Source organism: Rhinolophus sinicus, chromosome 3 (genome assembly GCF_057876585.1).
Source record: "Rhinolophus sinicus isolate RSI-liver-muscle chromosome 3, RSI-T2T, whole genome shotgun sequence".
Lineage (NCBI taxonomy): Eukaryota > Metazoa > Chordata > Mammalia > Chiroptera > Rhinolophidae > Rhinolophus > Rhinolophus sinicus.
In genome coordinates, this window is record NC_142503.1 from 182,277,190 (window position 1) to 182,292,957 (window position 15,768).

Below are 15,768 nucleotides of genomic sequence, written 5' to 3' on the forward strand. Positions count from 1 at the left end.
ACATAAACAGCACAGGCAATCCATTTACCTGTGCTTAAATAAACAAAAGCCCAACCGTACACTGCTTTCCTAACTGAACACCAAAGACAGAGATTCAGTTCCACCTTTATTTATGTCATGCCAGGCATTGCTTAGAGCAAGATTGGAAAAGCAGCAAACAGAGAGCATTATTATTTCTCTAGTTCTGTTACTTCGACTTAGTAACAAAAAGTTGTGGTGATTCAAATATGTGCATACTTTCATCCCTCTCTCCTATGGGACGTTAACATGCTTTTCTTTTGAATGCATGGGTTTTTATTAGCCACTGGTTCTCCTGCCCTAGTCTATTCTCTTCCCTTCTCCATAATGGTGCCAACTAACTTCTCAGCATCTATATCTTCTTCTGCCTGCTCCCTGCTATGTCCATCTTCTAAGTCCTGGAGACCGTCTTCTTCCTTTTCTCAGCATTGGCTGAGTGGTTTTTCTGCTGATGGGAGCTTCCTGCTGGCACTTCAGTTCCCTTCCTGCCACTGATCTGCCATTTTGAGGGTGGACTTTCCTTATGTGTGACTCATCTACCTGTTGATGAATTTTAGAGATTTTAGAATTGGTTTCCCTATTTATTAAAGGAGCAAGAACCAGGTCATGAAGTTTTATGGGTGTGTACGTATACACAAGCATTCCCAAATTTAAAAGAAATATTTAAAAATTAAACTAAGCAGACTAGATTTTATTTATACACAGCAGGGATCTTTTCACATTTTACTGACCTCATTATTAACTATAATAAAGTTGTCAATCAAAAATCAAATTTCCCACCACCAGAATAGAAAGCATATACTATAAGATTTGGCTTCCAATAACTCAAGCAAAGTAGTCACAGTTTGGTTAACACACACCCCCCCTTTTATTTTGAATCAAAATGGTTATGTAATAGTTGCTCAATAAATGTTAAACAGCAAAACTGTACTGAGATTATTAGAGATTTTTTCTGATTTCATTGTCTGCATATACTCAATAAGAATATACACCAAGATAAAGAGCATTCTTTACAAGCATTGAATATACATAAATGTGTTTTAAAAGCAGTAGGAAGATATCAAATGTATTATTATAAATGACTTTTGAATTTTACTGGGGCATTTTTCTTTGTTGAAACAAATCTGATTTTATTAAAACATTTTTACATTGCTGAACTGGTTCTCTGCAGGTCTCAAAGGGTAGATTCCTCAGTATACTTGGACAAAATGATAAAAAGAAAGAAGGAGGATGTTTATGCATCCCCCAAAGTTTCAAAAAAATACCTCAAATATAAATCTAACATAAATATGAATGTAAAGTCAAAATAAATCTAAAATCTTCTCAGCCAGCCAAGGTTTAGAAATACTTCATTTTTAAACCTATGTGTAACTGTTGTGAGATGATGTTACAAATAAAATAGGAATTTATATAAGTGAAGTACAAACTGAAATAGAACCAAATGCTTTTAGACTTCCAAAATGAATGGCTGGAGTTTTTATTAAGTTTTCTGTGTGGTAAGGATGGAGCTGGACTTCCAGAAGAGGTGAAAATAAAGAAAATACGGGGTAAAGGATATATTGTCCTCAGGGAGCAATTGAGATCTCCTAGAGGAGATAAACCAAGAGAAATCTAATAGTCTTGCTTCATTTTGTGACTTTCTCCCAGTATGACCTCAGAGAATTTTGAGCTCCAACTAGGTCCATAAAGGGACTTTTGAAATTACTCTTAACAGATCTGTTCTTGAAATAAGTCAATTGAACCGAGCCAGGTGCTATGCCAACAGGCTGACTCAGAGTCCCGACCAACCCTGATCCCAGAACTTCATGACAATACTCCGGTCTTGTTTCTATGCTCAGTAGTTTTTGTTGCTGTTGTTGTTGTTTTTAACTCTCAGTAGTCCTGTGCAATTTATCTGCAACCCTTGTTCCAAGCTCACCTTCGTAGCAGGCTAGTTGAAATGCAGTAGTAGCTATAGATGTCTTCCAGACACACAACATCCAAAACTTTTTAGCCGGTTAATCCATCATTATATAGTTGCATCATTCTGTCAGGTTAGTGTTGCTTTAATTTCTTTTCCTGATCCAATAGAACAATCAATATAAACGTACATTGTTTCTCTCTCTTCTAACTTGGATTCCTTGATTTGCGCCACTCACCTCTCTGCAGCTAGTTAGAATAAGCCAACTGTTGACTAGAGGGCTCAAGAGTTAGAGCAATAACTGTGTGCCTTCAAACCTCACTGCCTTGGCAAGGGTAATACCTGTTGAACTCACAGTTGACACAGACAACCTCTAGGGACAGAAGCAACCCTGGTATCTACATTCCTTTGTTAACAGAAACCATTCAAATTCTTCTCTAAAAGTAGTTGAAGCATCCATCTCTGGAAGTCCCTGCACTAGGGCCTGCATAATAGAAATTGGATCATTATTCAATTAGAACATATTAGATAAAGCAGAATAAGTAAGTAGTAAATCTACACATTTCTTCACTACTCACTGTGTATAGGTTCCCTTTTTGAGTCACACTCAGAAGTAAATCTTTGAAAGAAAAAATAAATCAATCTTTGGGCAACACTCTTGAGTTTTGGTTAGATGGGAAATTTCGATTCCAGTGTAGAAGTTTACGCAATTGTAAGGATTCCAGTGTGATTTAAATAAGCCACTATCCCTGATAATCAGAAATGGAAACATAGGAGTAAAACCAAGAAAACTGCTTGCTCTCCTCTCACTCATCTCATCTTTTGTCCTGAATATACCTTATACTTGTGTTCTAAGAGATTTTTGACAAGACAGCAATGGTACATCAATAGATACTGCATGAATTTGCGTAGGCAAATTGAGTCACTCGAAGGCCTTCTTTTAATCTCTTGGATCATTATTGCAAAGATAAAAGTGGGTTTCTGAAAGAGTAAAATTCAAAGGAACCTAACAGTTAGAATGGTGAAAATCCTAGGTCATCTGGTCCATTTCCCTGGTTGATTTGTAAATTTCTACACCATATGGACTTCTCTAATTTGACTAGTATAATTTGAAATGTTATAGAGGATAGAATTTGCCTTTCTTTCACCAAGAGAATAGATCTGTCTGGTTTCTCCTCTTTGGCTTCTATTAAAAATCTTTTGTTCAGCATGATTATTATGAGCAATGTCATTTGAAATTATTCTGAATCATTTCTTTAAATCCTGGATGTTTATTTTTTACAGACATCTAGGAGCTATTTCTTGTTTCAGGGTACAAGGTTCTATGGAGAACATACGAAAGCATTCTTTCCTTTGAGATGTTTATAAAATATGTCTCTTTCTATACAGAACACACACACATCAATGAGTAACTATAAAAAATATTGCACTGACCCAGTACAGATAAATATATTTAAATTTAAAAATAGCCTACAGATCTTTGGCTCTATTCCTCACATAGCAAAGATTTAATGTTATCTGTTAATGTCTTATAGTAAATGGCTAAAATAAGAGTCATTAATTATTTTATTTGTGTGTCTCAAATTTGTAGATTTTTCATAGGTTGTGTAAGAACCTTAGTAATCATCTAAACCTTCAAAGCTAATAATTTAATAATTAGTTGGAGTCAGGACACCCACCTCTGTTTGAGGTAGCAATAGTCATCAAGTTCATGAATACTCTTAAGCACCTAAGATATGTCAGCATTTGGTGTCATTGTACGTTGAGGAGGGGATTGTGGAAGAGGATGGTGTAAAAAGATTTTAAAAATAAACCTTGCTTCTAAAGAGATTATAATTTCATACAAAAAAACATGCAAATCTGATATTCAGTACAGGATAGTGGAGTCTAGGTGACAGGTAAATATTTTAAATATGCTTGCTTCTAAAGAGATTATAATTTCATACAAAAAAACATGCAAAATCTGATATTCAGTACAGGATAGTGGAGTCTAGGTGACAGGTAAATATTTTAAATATGTGGATAGTTTTACGTAGTCATTAACCACTTTTGTAAAAGTATAACAAAAAGCCCTAATTTTTTTTTAAAAGTTGCTATTCTGGTCATTACATTTATAATAAGAACTAATATATGAGTTATGACGTTAACCGTAACATATTTCTAATTATTGACAAGTATGTGTCACTTGTGTTTGTCAATCAAAACATTTAGCAATGTTAGTTGTCTTTATTCTTTATTTAGCTCTTTAGTCCTTACATTTTTGTCATTTTTGATGCTTCTCTCTAGAATCCAACCATACACATGCCAATGTAAAACAATTCTGATACCAGCTATTAAGTCCTAGAAAAATGACTTTTAAAGTCTTTTCAATGACTTTGTAAAGGCTGCTTTAAACTAATCCATAAATTTTCAAAGGGGTTGAAGAGGCAATGCGTGTTGTGTTTTTCTTAAAAGCCAGGGTTGTGAGGTGGGAATGGGTTTTGTCTGGTTTTGGTCTTCAGTGTTTTGCTTTGTTTTTACTGTTTTGTATTAGCAGGGACTGTGGTGGGCAATATCTTTCTGTTCTAATTGTAGGTAAAGCTATTCATCACCAATGATTATTCATACCCTACAGGAACATCAACTGTTTGTTTTGGTTTTTAGAAGGTTGGGATGAGGGGTGGGAATGAAGTCGTTCACCCTAGGTTCCCTATAGAATCATTTAAGGAGTAGGAAATCCATTGATCGGCTGGGAGTTACAGTTTCACAATATCTTACCAGCAAGTCCAGACTACTCCTTACCAGCATCTGTCCATCCCTCATCTGAATAATGATGGATGGGGGTCAGATAACTGGTTCCCTGAACCTTTATTAGGTCCGCTCCTTATTAGCTGCAAGATGAGATAAAATAATATGGTGAATGCTTCTGCCACATGCCATCCAACCGAAAGTCAGGGATCTTCAATATGGGAAGTGGTACGTCAAACTTTAGTAACGGTGTGTGACAAGTTTCAACTTGTTTGGTGCAATCAGTCGGGTGTGAGCTATGGTTCAGAGAAGGTGTGTTTTAAAGTGTGCCATAAATCACAGATCATGAACAATGCCTGAAATTTTGTTTCAAACTGCAAAAAAGGGCTAAAGAAACACATGAAATGTGAAAGTCAGTTTATGGTGATCTTACAGTGACCATAGTCTGGCACCATGTGACTTCTGGCTCTTCCCCAAAGACAAAATAACCATGAAAGGTAAACGTCTTGAATGGATTCAGTATACGGAGGCAGCCAGGACAGCGCAACTAAAGGTACTCGTGACAGAGGACTTCCAGAACTGCTTCAGAAAGTGGCAAGAAAGATGGGATAAGTGTGTTCAAAGCGAGGGGGATTGATGGCAATGCGTCTTTTACCATACTAATTTTTTTTAAATTTAAACATTCACAGTCCTTAGTGATCACACCGAGTATAGAGTCAATCCCCACCACCTTCCCTCCCTTCCTTTACATCTCGAAATGGGGATCAGAGAAGTATCAGTCTTTCTCTAGTTTTCCTGCCCTGTCCCGGCTCCCTCAGCCTTGACCTTTCCTTCTCCTCTCAGGAGCTGCATCATTGCATCCTTTCCCTTGGATTTGATAATTCTCTCTTTAGAATGAAGCGGGCTAAAGATATGTAACAGAGACCCACATCTCCCCATCTTTGTTCCAGGACTCTTAAGGCTCTTACCACACAAACTCTTTTGACTCCACAGATAGCCTCTGAGTGCTTCTCCCTCCTCCTGTTGGGCCTTGATGGAAATCCTCACAGAGAGGGTGCTTCATTTACGCAATCTCACCTTCTCTTCCTTCCTGGATTTCCTGACTTCCTGGATGCGTCTTTTAGTGCTTGCTGCAAAACGAACCAACCCAAAACTGTTATTTATTGGCTCATATTTCCATGCATCATGTGAGTGTTTTTTTCTGTTCCAGGATGGCTGAGATGAAGCTGGATGAACTCTTTTTTCTGTTTTCTTTTTTTAGTTAAAGTTTATTGGAATGACAATAGTTAGTAAACTTGATGGCCTTATTCACATGTCTGGGGCCTCAACTGAGCTATGTGAGCTGACACTAGGCTTGGATGGCTGAGGTTTCTCTTCTCATGGTCTCTCATCTTCCTGGATCCTAGACTGGCCTTCCTCATGTGGCAATCTCTGGCTTCAACAGCACTAGAGGGCAAGCACTTCTACACAAGTGCTGCTGAAACCTCTGCCTACATCTCATTTGCTAACACACCCTGTGCCAGACAAAGCAAGTCTCAGAGCTAACACAGAATCAAGGAGTGGAAAAAGAAATTCAACTTCTAATGGGAGGAATAACAAAGTCCCATTACAAAGGAGCATTGATATCAGAATGGGAGTATAGCTATTCTGCAGTTTAATGCATTGGCAGAGAACTTGGGAAAGGCTCTGGCTGCTATAATTTTATTTCCTTCTTAATTTTCTCCCTCTTAATCCTAAATCCAGACCTCAAACTGAAGTTGGAAACTGGTGACTGTCACTGATGAATTGTCTTTTATTTTCTTTTGGGTATGATGTTTTTAGAATTAAACTTGGCTCTTCCTGCCACATCACACATGCACCTTTTCTGTTTTTATTTTTTCTAAGTATGTCTTATTTTGCCTTAAAATAAGTTAATTATTTCTTTTAAAAAATTTTAAAAAATTAAATGTCCATTTTAATTTTTTAAATATTCCCTCCTGATGCTTTCAAAGACTTTACCTGTTTTTGTTTGGGGTATTTATGATATCTCAATATTGTTGATAAAATGTGTATTATTTGTATAGGCTATGTTCTCCCTTTTATTTCTTTCTTCTTTAAAACACACACACACACACACACACACAAAGACAGTCATACTATAAAAACAGCCCTATGCTGATCTATACTTTTCTGTAGACATTTTCTCTGAGCTCAAAACATTGTTGTTTATCAGTTTTCTTTGTTTATAGCCAGATTTGAGGGCATGCTGCAGTTCTCACAAACAATTCGATTTGAATTAATTTGCCAAGTAGAGTTAACGAGGCATTATATAAATTCAAGATATAGTACAATGACTGCATTCCCTGAGGTTATTTCTTCACTGGGAAAATTTTGATTCTTGTACCACATTGCAGTATTGTACACCTGACCTTTGAATTTTGTACTAAATGATGCGTGGCTGCCAACTGGTTCATTTTTTGAAAAGCCTTGGAAATGCCACATAAGCCAACAAGTAGGAGTATAGACAATTCTTTAATTAACACCTTTGTGGGGGCAGGCTGGTCTTCATGATCTATCCTCTGATGCTTGCCTACGCTGGGAGTCCTATTTCTAATGAACTTCTAAGTGGAAGATTGAGAAATGTTAAAATCAGGAAAATATATTTCTTAGATGATTTCTGAGTTCTCCTCAACCTTAAAATTGTATACTCTTCTCAAAATATAAACTGTAAGTTCCAATGACCTCTATTCCCATAAACTGCTTTTTAATTATAAAGCACAAAAACATTTGCCAAAGTGGGACCTCAGTGGTTATCTGAACTTTCACTCACCCCACAGCCACAACACTCACCCATTGTCATCTGTCACCAACAGGTTCTCTACCAAGGAGGATTCCCTTCAGAATGTGAAGTCTGGTACAAACAAAATAACTAGGAAAATTCAGACGAACTAAAAAGTGAAGAAATACTAATCAAAGCACAGGTCTCTGGGTCTTAACATGAATAACTTCCCAGTGTGCTTAAGGAATTTGAACTCCTAGCCCCTGTTAATGTTTACTCAGAAAAAAATGATGGGAGTCAGTCAGAATAGAAAACCATTTGGGAAAAGTGTCATAAATTTTATATTGTGTAAAAGGATGGATCGCTTAAACTTGGAGCTAATAAATAAAAATTCTCAAGAATTTCATTTGGTGGGTAAGTTGGTATGGACTTAAACCACATTTAACAAAGATTCTGGTGATGGCTAAGGACAAACATGGATTCACCAGCACAAGTCTTAATAAACTAGTCTAAGTTCCCTTTAGATAGCATTAGCACAGATGATGATGAGGAGAATGTTATAAATATAGTGTCTCTTCATTTTCCTGAAAGAAAACTCTGACTCTGATAGAAATAAAACACTTAGATAAAGCTCTCTAGTTATTATGTATTTATTGCTGTGTAACAAGTTACCCCAAACCTCAGTGGTTTAAAACAACAAACATTTATTATCTCAGATTCTGTAGGTCACGGTTTGGTAGCAGCTTAGTTGAGTGGTTCTGTATCAAGGTGTCTGATGAGTTGAAGTCAAGGCATCAACTGGGGCTACCATCGTCTCAAGGCTTATCTAGACTTGAGAGATCTGGTGGCCTCGTTTCCTTTACTTGTGGGTCTTTCCATAGGGCTTCTTAAGTGTCCTTGTTATATAACGCTAACTCCCCCAGAGTAAGTGATGAGAGAGAGAGAGTGGGGAGGTGGTGGTGGTGGGGAACACGGACGGAATCACAGTGCCTTTTCTGATCTAGTTTCTGAAGTCTAACACTGTCACTTCCACCATATTCTATTATTTAGAATTAAGTTACTAAGTCCAGCCCACATTCAAGGTTGGAGAATCAAACTCCACCTCTTACAGTGAGGAGTTTCAAAGAATTTGTCAATTTTTGAAGCCACTACATAAGCCTCCTACTCTGTATATTTTTCAGAGTCTAGAATGAATGCACAAAAGATATGCTTATCAAATTTGCAGATGACACAAAGCTAAGAACCGTATCTCCTACAAGAAACAAAAGACCCAGAGTTAAACACTTTTTTTATCAGGTGGAATGCTATTATGAAACAAAAAAGAATGAATTTAATGGGATGTAATTAAAATTAAAGGCCTGCTTTGAAGTTCATAATGTTTTGTTGCATGAATGCAAGATGGCCCAAGCTTTCTGAAAAGCAATTTAATTGGAAACTATCTTAGGTTTTTGTTGGAAACACACCCAATATATGACTGTGCTGTGATGTGTTTGTTCAGACAACTGCTCAAACCAGTATATTAACCAGGTCAACGGTGGCTGGTACAGTGATTGTTATTTTTCTATCCCTTGGAAGTAATATATTCATTTGTAGGCACTAGGTTCAAGGTTGTTCTAAAAGACCTATAATTTATAAACACAAGAGATTCCATAAGATCTAAACAGAAGGAATACTACAGCATAAGTTTATTATGCTATCAGAGACATTGACATTGGTGTGACTTTCCTATTCATGAGGATGAAAATGTTCCTATTTGTTGCCCATTGGAATTGTTCTCTCAAATCCCCTACGTGTCCTCTGAGCTGTGCAGGGACACCACACATAAATGTTTAAATGAATTTTTTTATTTTTTTTTTACCAAATATTCTAGCATTCTGGCTTTAAATACTCTGGGTTTGACATCTTCTGAGTGAGAAGAATGAAAGGTAATAGGAATGGAGAGTGAGGGGAGGAAGGTAGCTAGAGAGAAATGAAAGAAACCAGCAAGATGAAAGAGCAACAGGGAGGTCACGCAGAGGGTGGACATACAGGAATGCATGGGTCACGGGGAAGAGTGAGCCCCAAAATAACACCGTGGCTTTTGCCACAAGGAGGAAGTAAGCGATAAGAAGAAGGGCACCTGGGGGAACCTTGAAGGGATCACATGTCAAATGGCTGAAGACAGAACATTAAGGCTTCATGTTGAAAAGGAAATTTGAAAAGGTTTGACACTAAAAACTGTGTAGTGAAGTTAATTCTTGCTGAGTTTGCCATCTTTTAAGTTTAACCCTTCCGAATCAGGTACTATTATAACAACAGTAATAAATCATATTGTGAGCACTTCTTTTGTGCCACACACTGTGCTGGATGCTTTGCATGCATTTAATTCTCAGTTAATTCTCACAACCCTATGTTGCAGTTATTATTATAATCCTCATTTTATATATGAAGAAACTAAAGCTTAAAGACACACCAAGAAAGATATATTTAACGTGTTTACCAGAAAGGACCTAGACAAAAATCCAGACTTTGAAATTGACTAGGCTAGCTTCAGGGCATGTTTTGGAATAATCAGAGAAGGAAAAAAGTGACAGCATTTGAGGAAGGAAAGCGGTTTATGTTTTGCTAATTTATAGCATGTCATTTTTGAAAGTGGCTCTTAAATAAAAAATAGGAGCTAAGAGCTATCATTCTGAGGAAAGTTCCATTAGATTACTTAGAAATATTCTCTTAAACTGTGAGAACAAGTAAAGATATTATAGTCACCTGGACCTCGTTTTTTAAATCTTTCTAAGTAAAAGTATCCTTAGTGAGAGAGGATCAGTGAGGAGAAACTCTAGGAGCAATGAGTCAGGAAAAGAGTTGATTTGAGAATGTCTTCAAAATACAAGGAAAGGATAGGGATTGGTGATATATGTTCTAACTGTTGCATCAGGGTACATGGTCTTTAGTATAATAACACTTCAACAGAATTGGCACTTTGATTTAGACTAGGACTATGAAAGAGGAGTTTCATATTAACATGTTTGCACCCAAACTCACCTCAGCCAGTCTTGACGATGGTCAAGGAATCGGGACATGATCACTTGGGTCACTGGATATAGAGCACCAGAGTTACATCTCTAGCATGGTCCCCATTCGTATCCTCCAGCTTATAAGGTATTCAGATATGAGGACTGAATGTGGGTAGGCATTTCAGTGAGAGAACACAGGCAGAGCCCAGAGTTCAATGGAAACATCAAGACTGGAAGGTTTCTGAAGGGTTCTCTGGGCTGCATCCTCCCTGACCCATCCGCCCCATACACACACATGCCCTTTTACTGTTTACTGAAAGGATGAGCTTCCATTTTGGAGCCTTAGACACATGTTAGAGAAAGATCATAAGAATTAAAATAAATCACAAACTGTCCCCATTCCCAGCCTCTTGCTACTCCCCATGAACAAAGTCCTTGCCTGGATTATAAAACATTTAATTTGCATAAAATCTGGCAATAGAGGTATTATTATCCTCATCTTTTTTTTTTTTTAAACAAGTGAAGAAGCTGAGTCATCTAGATTAAATATATTGTTCAAGTTCACAGAACTAGTAAATGTCTGAGAGAAGACTGACTTAAAAGCCATGCTTGAGCTATTCTTTGCTTGAACCGCTCAACTCCTGTAGCCTAGAGATGGTGGATTGATACTATGACTTTGAAATAGGAAGGAAATGATAATATGTCTGTCCACATATATTTTATGTTTCTGAAGATATTCAGAAGACATGAGCAGTGAGCATCATCAACCAATCCAGGTTACACCTGAGGCACATGTCACATCACTTCGGAAAGGTGGTTCCCCCTGGCTCATGGAACCACTTTAGTAAATCTGGAGAAGCTCCCTTACTTAATAATGCCCTGTGCTCTGGGTCTATTAATTTACTTCCCCCAACAGATCAGTTTTCTGCTCCGAGAGATTAATTTCTTTACCTTGGCACACTGAAGGATCAAAGCTCACAACATAAACAGTTATTTTTTCTTTAGCCCCAAAGGTGTGTTGTGAGGATTAATGAAACGATGCTTATAATTGCATTTTGAGTTCCTTGTTCTAAAGGCACTTTATACATATAAGATATTAGTTATTTGTGGAGGTCCATCCATCATTTACAAGTGGCCAAACATTCTAGATGCCCTTTGGGTGTACAGCACCCCCCTTTCTGTCTCTAAGAGAGTTCATCTGGGTCAATGCCAGGAATGAGACCAGAGTCAGTTCCTTTTCTTTAGTGTCTTATATTTGCTTTGAAATTCATAAAGTGTTCTTTGGGGACAGAAACATTGTAAGAAACTCTGAAAATCCCCAGGACTTGAGCCTACCCACATCGATTTTCTTTTGCCTCTGACTCTAATACATAATATTTATTCTTTGACTGTTCATTTGACTCATAGTCTCATTTTTTAGCGTCAACAAAACAATAAAGAAAACTTTTCCTTCCTTTATTCCAGGACTCAAAACAAAATGCAAATATACCCCTGGCATTAATTTTGTACAGATGAATGTTGTTACGATATTCCTATTAGCATGCCTACGTGCTTGACAATATTTCAGATGGTATTAATGGTCTACCTGCAAGAAAGCATTTTCTGCCAGCCTGGTGCAAATTGCTAGAACCTTTAAGCCACTCTTCCTCAACTTAGCAGCAGTATATCATCATTACTTGTGGCTGGACCATGAAATCACATTTGTCAATGCCTGAATTGCTCTTTTACTTTTAATGGTATAGAAACCCGTTTTGTTTTGGAAATGGGGTTAGCTGAGTATATTTCAGAGGATATAGAAATATAAAAAGCAACATCTAGGTGGTTTGGGGGATATTTAGGATGTTTCTTTTTTGTGGTCCGTTGATCTTTGGATGACAAAATCCATGGGACCATATGGAGTGGAGTCCTGATCAAGTTCTGAGAGGAGGGAAGCACACTATAGAAGCAGTGTGCTTTCTTTTATATCATTGGGAAAGAGTTCAATTATATTAATGATAATAGTTTAAATAAGTTGTACGTTTTTCATGCCCCAGGTTCTATAAATGCACTACCTCTTATTATCCTATACGAAACACTATGGTGAATTAGGAAATGGGGGAACTGAGGCTAAGTAACTTATCTCACAGCTGGTGTGTGATAAAGTTAGAACTCAAAGTCAAGTTTATCTCCAGAATTCATAGTCTTAACTCCTATGATGTACTGATTATGGCTTTAAGAAAATTAATATAATGTCTAATGAATAGGATCTATTTTTGGACAAATAGAGTGTAAAAATGGTGTTGTAAAAGTTATTTGCTGTGGTATATAAGAGTTTTCTCTCTCAGTTCTTCAATTTGAAAAATTTCACTCCTTTGGGGCTGCCAACACATTTCAAATTTACTCTTTTGGAACTCTAAAGAGGGACTGATGCATTGGGGACCTATTCAAGGATCAACTCGATTGCTTTATCTCATCTTCCTCTGTTCTCTATTCCTTTTATCCCAAATAGATTCACCCAAGTGTAAGAAACATGAGGTATTTCTGCATAAATATTGGAACTATGTGTATGAACCAGTTGGGTCTTAATAATTTCACCTCAGAATAGTCTGCTCTTCACAATATTATAATTCAACAGTGCATGTTGTATGTGTCTCCAGGAGTTGAAATACTTGATAATAGAACCAATAGTACAAACACAAATAACCACAGGAAGCCAGTGGCATAAAAATCTCAATATCTGACCAAAATTGGGTGGGGACACACACACACACACACACACACACACATTTATTTGAAGTAGAATAGAAAGTGACTAATATTTTTTTTCTAAAATTCAGTTCTACTTAAGTAAGTGTCAGATGCATGTAAATAATTTAAGTACTATCTATTTGAAGATCTTTTTGTGCAACTTATAGATTTTTCAATGTGGTTGAGGCCTGAAGTCATTACATTTTTTTTTTTATCTAAGTAGTAATGCCCACGTGCCTCTTTTAATGACATTACAGAATTATTATTCACGAGGCCACTCTTTCTGAGGATAGTCACTTTCTGTTGAAGGATTGATTTCAGTCTTTGTTTAAACTTCCATACTGGTTGCTATATGAAATGTACAACTGAATGTTACTCAGGATTTAATATGAATGTATGTATATGAATTTGATGAGCCTTGCTCAGCTTTCAGAGTAGTCCCTATGTATGAATTCTGATATTTAGAAGGTTATTTGCTCTTCGATCAGTCTAGCAAATGGGGCTCGGGGCAAATTAACTCATTCTTATGCACATGTTTCTAAAACAGTTCTCTCTAATGTTCGAGATAAATTAAAATAAAAACCAACAAGAACATGAAAAGAAACTAAGAACAATGTTAATGTGGCAATTTAAACCAATTGGGTTTTCCAAATGACCTTCCATCTTTCACAGCTTTTAACAGTATGCAAGACCACTATCCTTAGTGCCAGAGACTATCAATCTGGTGTGGAAAACTTAAAACTTTTTTCTAAATGTCTTTAAAGCTGGGATGGAGAAGAATGACACTCTCTCTTGCACTTCTTGCAGGGTGTAAGGTTGAATTGTGGCTATGCTGTCCTCCCAACATATCACTCAATTGTCCAACGTAGTTTCCTCTTTTTCTAGCCTGTAACCATATTCCAAAATGATTTTCTGTGGAGCTTTATGTTTGAAAGAGAGTTGGTGGAGAGGAAGGGTTGCTTAGAAGGACCAAGCCCTATATATTTAGAGGAAGTGAATCGATGCAGCTGCTTAATTAATTTGGAGCATATAGAACTCTGGCAGTTTACAACTTTGGGTATTTTTTTATTTTGCCCTGCCTGTTACTAAGACTCTTTAGCTTTATATTTGCTACCAACTGCACTCATCCATTGCACAGTGAGCAGAATGAAGGTCGTTACTATACTTAATGTTGTAGCCAAAGATGACGGTTACAGAAAACCCTAAGTAACGGAATATATTCAAGGTGAATCTGGCACAACTCATTTGCCGTTTCTCAGTAGACTGTTCTGTGGTGACTGAAACTTGAGAGGAGTCAAAGCTTCTGAAGATGGATGACATCCCTTGAGATATCCATCTGCTGTAGGGTAGGATTAAGAGTTGTAGAGGGTTCTTTTTAGAAAAGTGCATGCTCCTTTGCTATGACGATATGTGAGAATTTATGCAACTTTATTTTGGAATAATAGACTTCTGAGTATCAGGGAGGACCATAATGATCTCTAATTGTAGCTACATTCATAGGTATAATGGCTTCTTTCACCATAGGCTTATTGATACACCAAGAAGTTAAATAGCCTTTCTGTTTTTCTCTCTTTGCCTGCACCCTCCTTTTTTTCTGTGAAAAAATAATACTTTGAGGAAAACTTTAAATTATACACTGTAATCTAAAATTGCTAATTGTTCTCTCCATTCTTTGCACTTTTTCCTTTGATACATCTATATATTATACTTTATGCCTGCCATCTAGTATCCCAGAATGTAGGCTAAAAACATGTCCATAGTTGCCTCTTTCATGAGTTTTGTTACTGTTGTTGTTTTATTTCTGGGTAGTGAGAATAATGAGTCGGCTTCTTAAAATAATTTGTTTATAGGAAAAATGAATAGGAAATCTTGCAGACATCTCCCACCATGGCCACTCTTATCCCATCCTACCCTTCACAGAAGGCAGGTACCAGTTTAGCCACATGTGGAATCTGCCAATCACTCTTACATGGAGGTGACCCTAAGATTCAAATGCCATGGTGAACTTCTAGTCACCTGACCTGATGATATATTCAATTCTAATATTTTTTCTGGCTTTTAAACTTTTGTTTGTAAATGGTTCCCAAGCCGCCTGTTTTGAGATTTTGATTTAATTTCTAAAGTTGGTAATTTGGAATGGGATTCCCTAAGGGCTAAGAGTCAAAAGTAATGGATTAGAATTCACTAGTTCTGCTTGATCACTGTGAGGTTAGTTGATGAGACAGAATGTTTCCCAAAGCATGGTTTTGGTATGTTGTGATTTGAAGCATATTTATTAGGGGTGTATCTCCATCACACCACTCTCCAAGTCTATCCTGGAGAGAGAAATCATCCAGGGGTGGTAACAACAGTTACAAAACAAAGAAGGGGGCATACTAGCAATTAAAAACATTATGTTTGAGGTTTAAAACTAATTAGATATTGTATGCTTGGGAGACGTAGCCCTTACAGGCTTTATGAATGGATGCTTGTTCAGGAAGGACCTCTCATGAGAAGGTGAGAGAACAAGAGAGACTAGCTAAACAGATAAATAATGTATTTATTAGTAGTAAGAAAGTATAAGTGCTCCAAAGTTTGCAGATGCTATATCATTGTATTTATAGCTGCTTTTATTTAGAGATACATACTTTGGATTTCCTTCTTTT

General features: G+C 36.9%; 1 protein-coding gene across 42 annotated transcripts in view; it reads left to right on the forward strand.

The window, feature by feature from the left end:
• The window catches only part of NRXN3 (neurexin 3), a 1,515,532-nt gene that overhangs the window by 1,352,805 nt on the left and 146,959 nt on the right, over positions 1-15,768 (forward strand). The window lies entirely within an intron of this gene.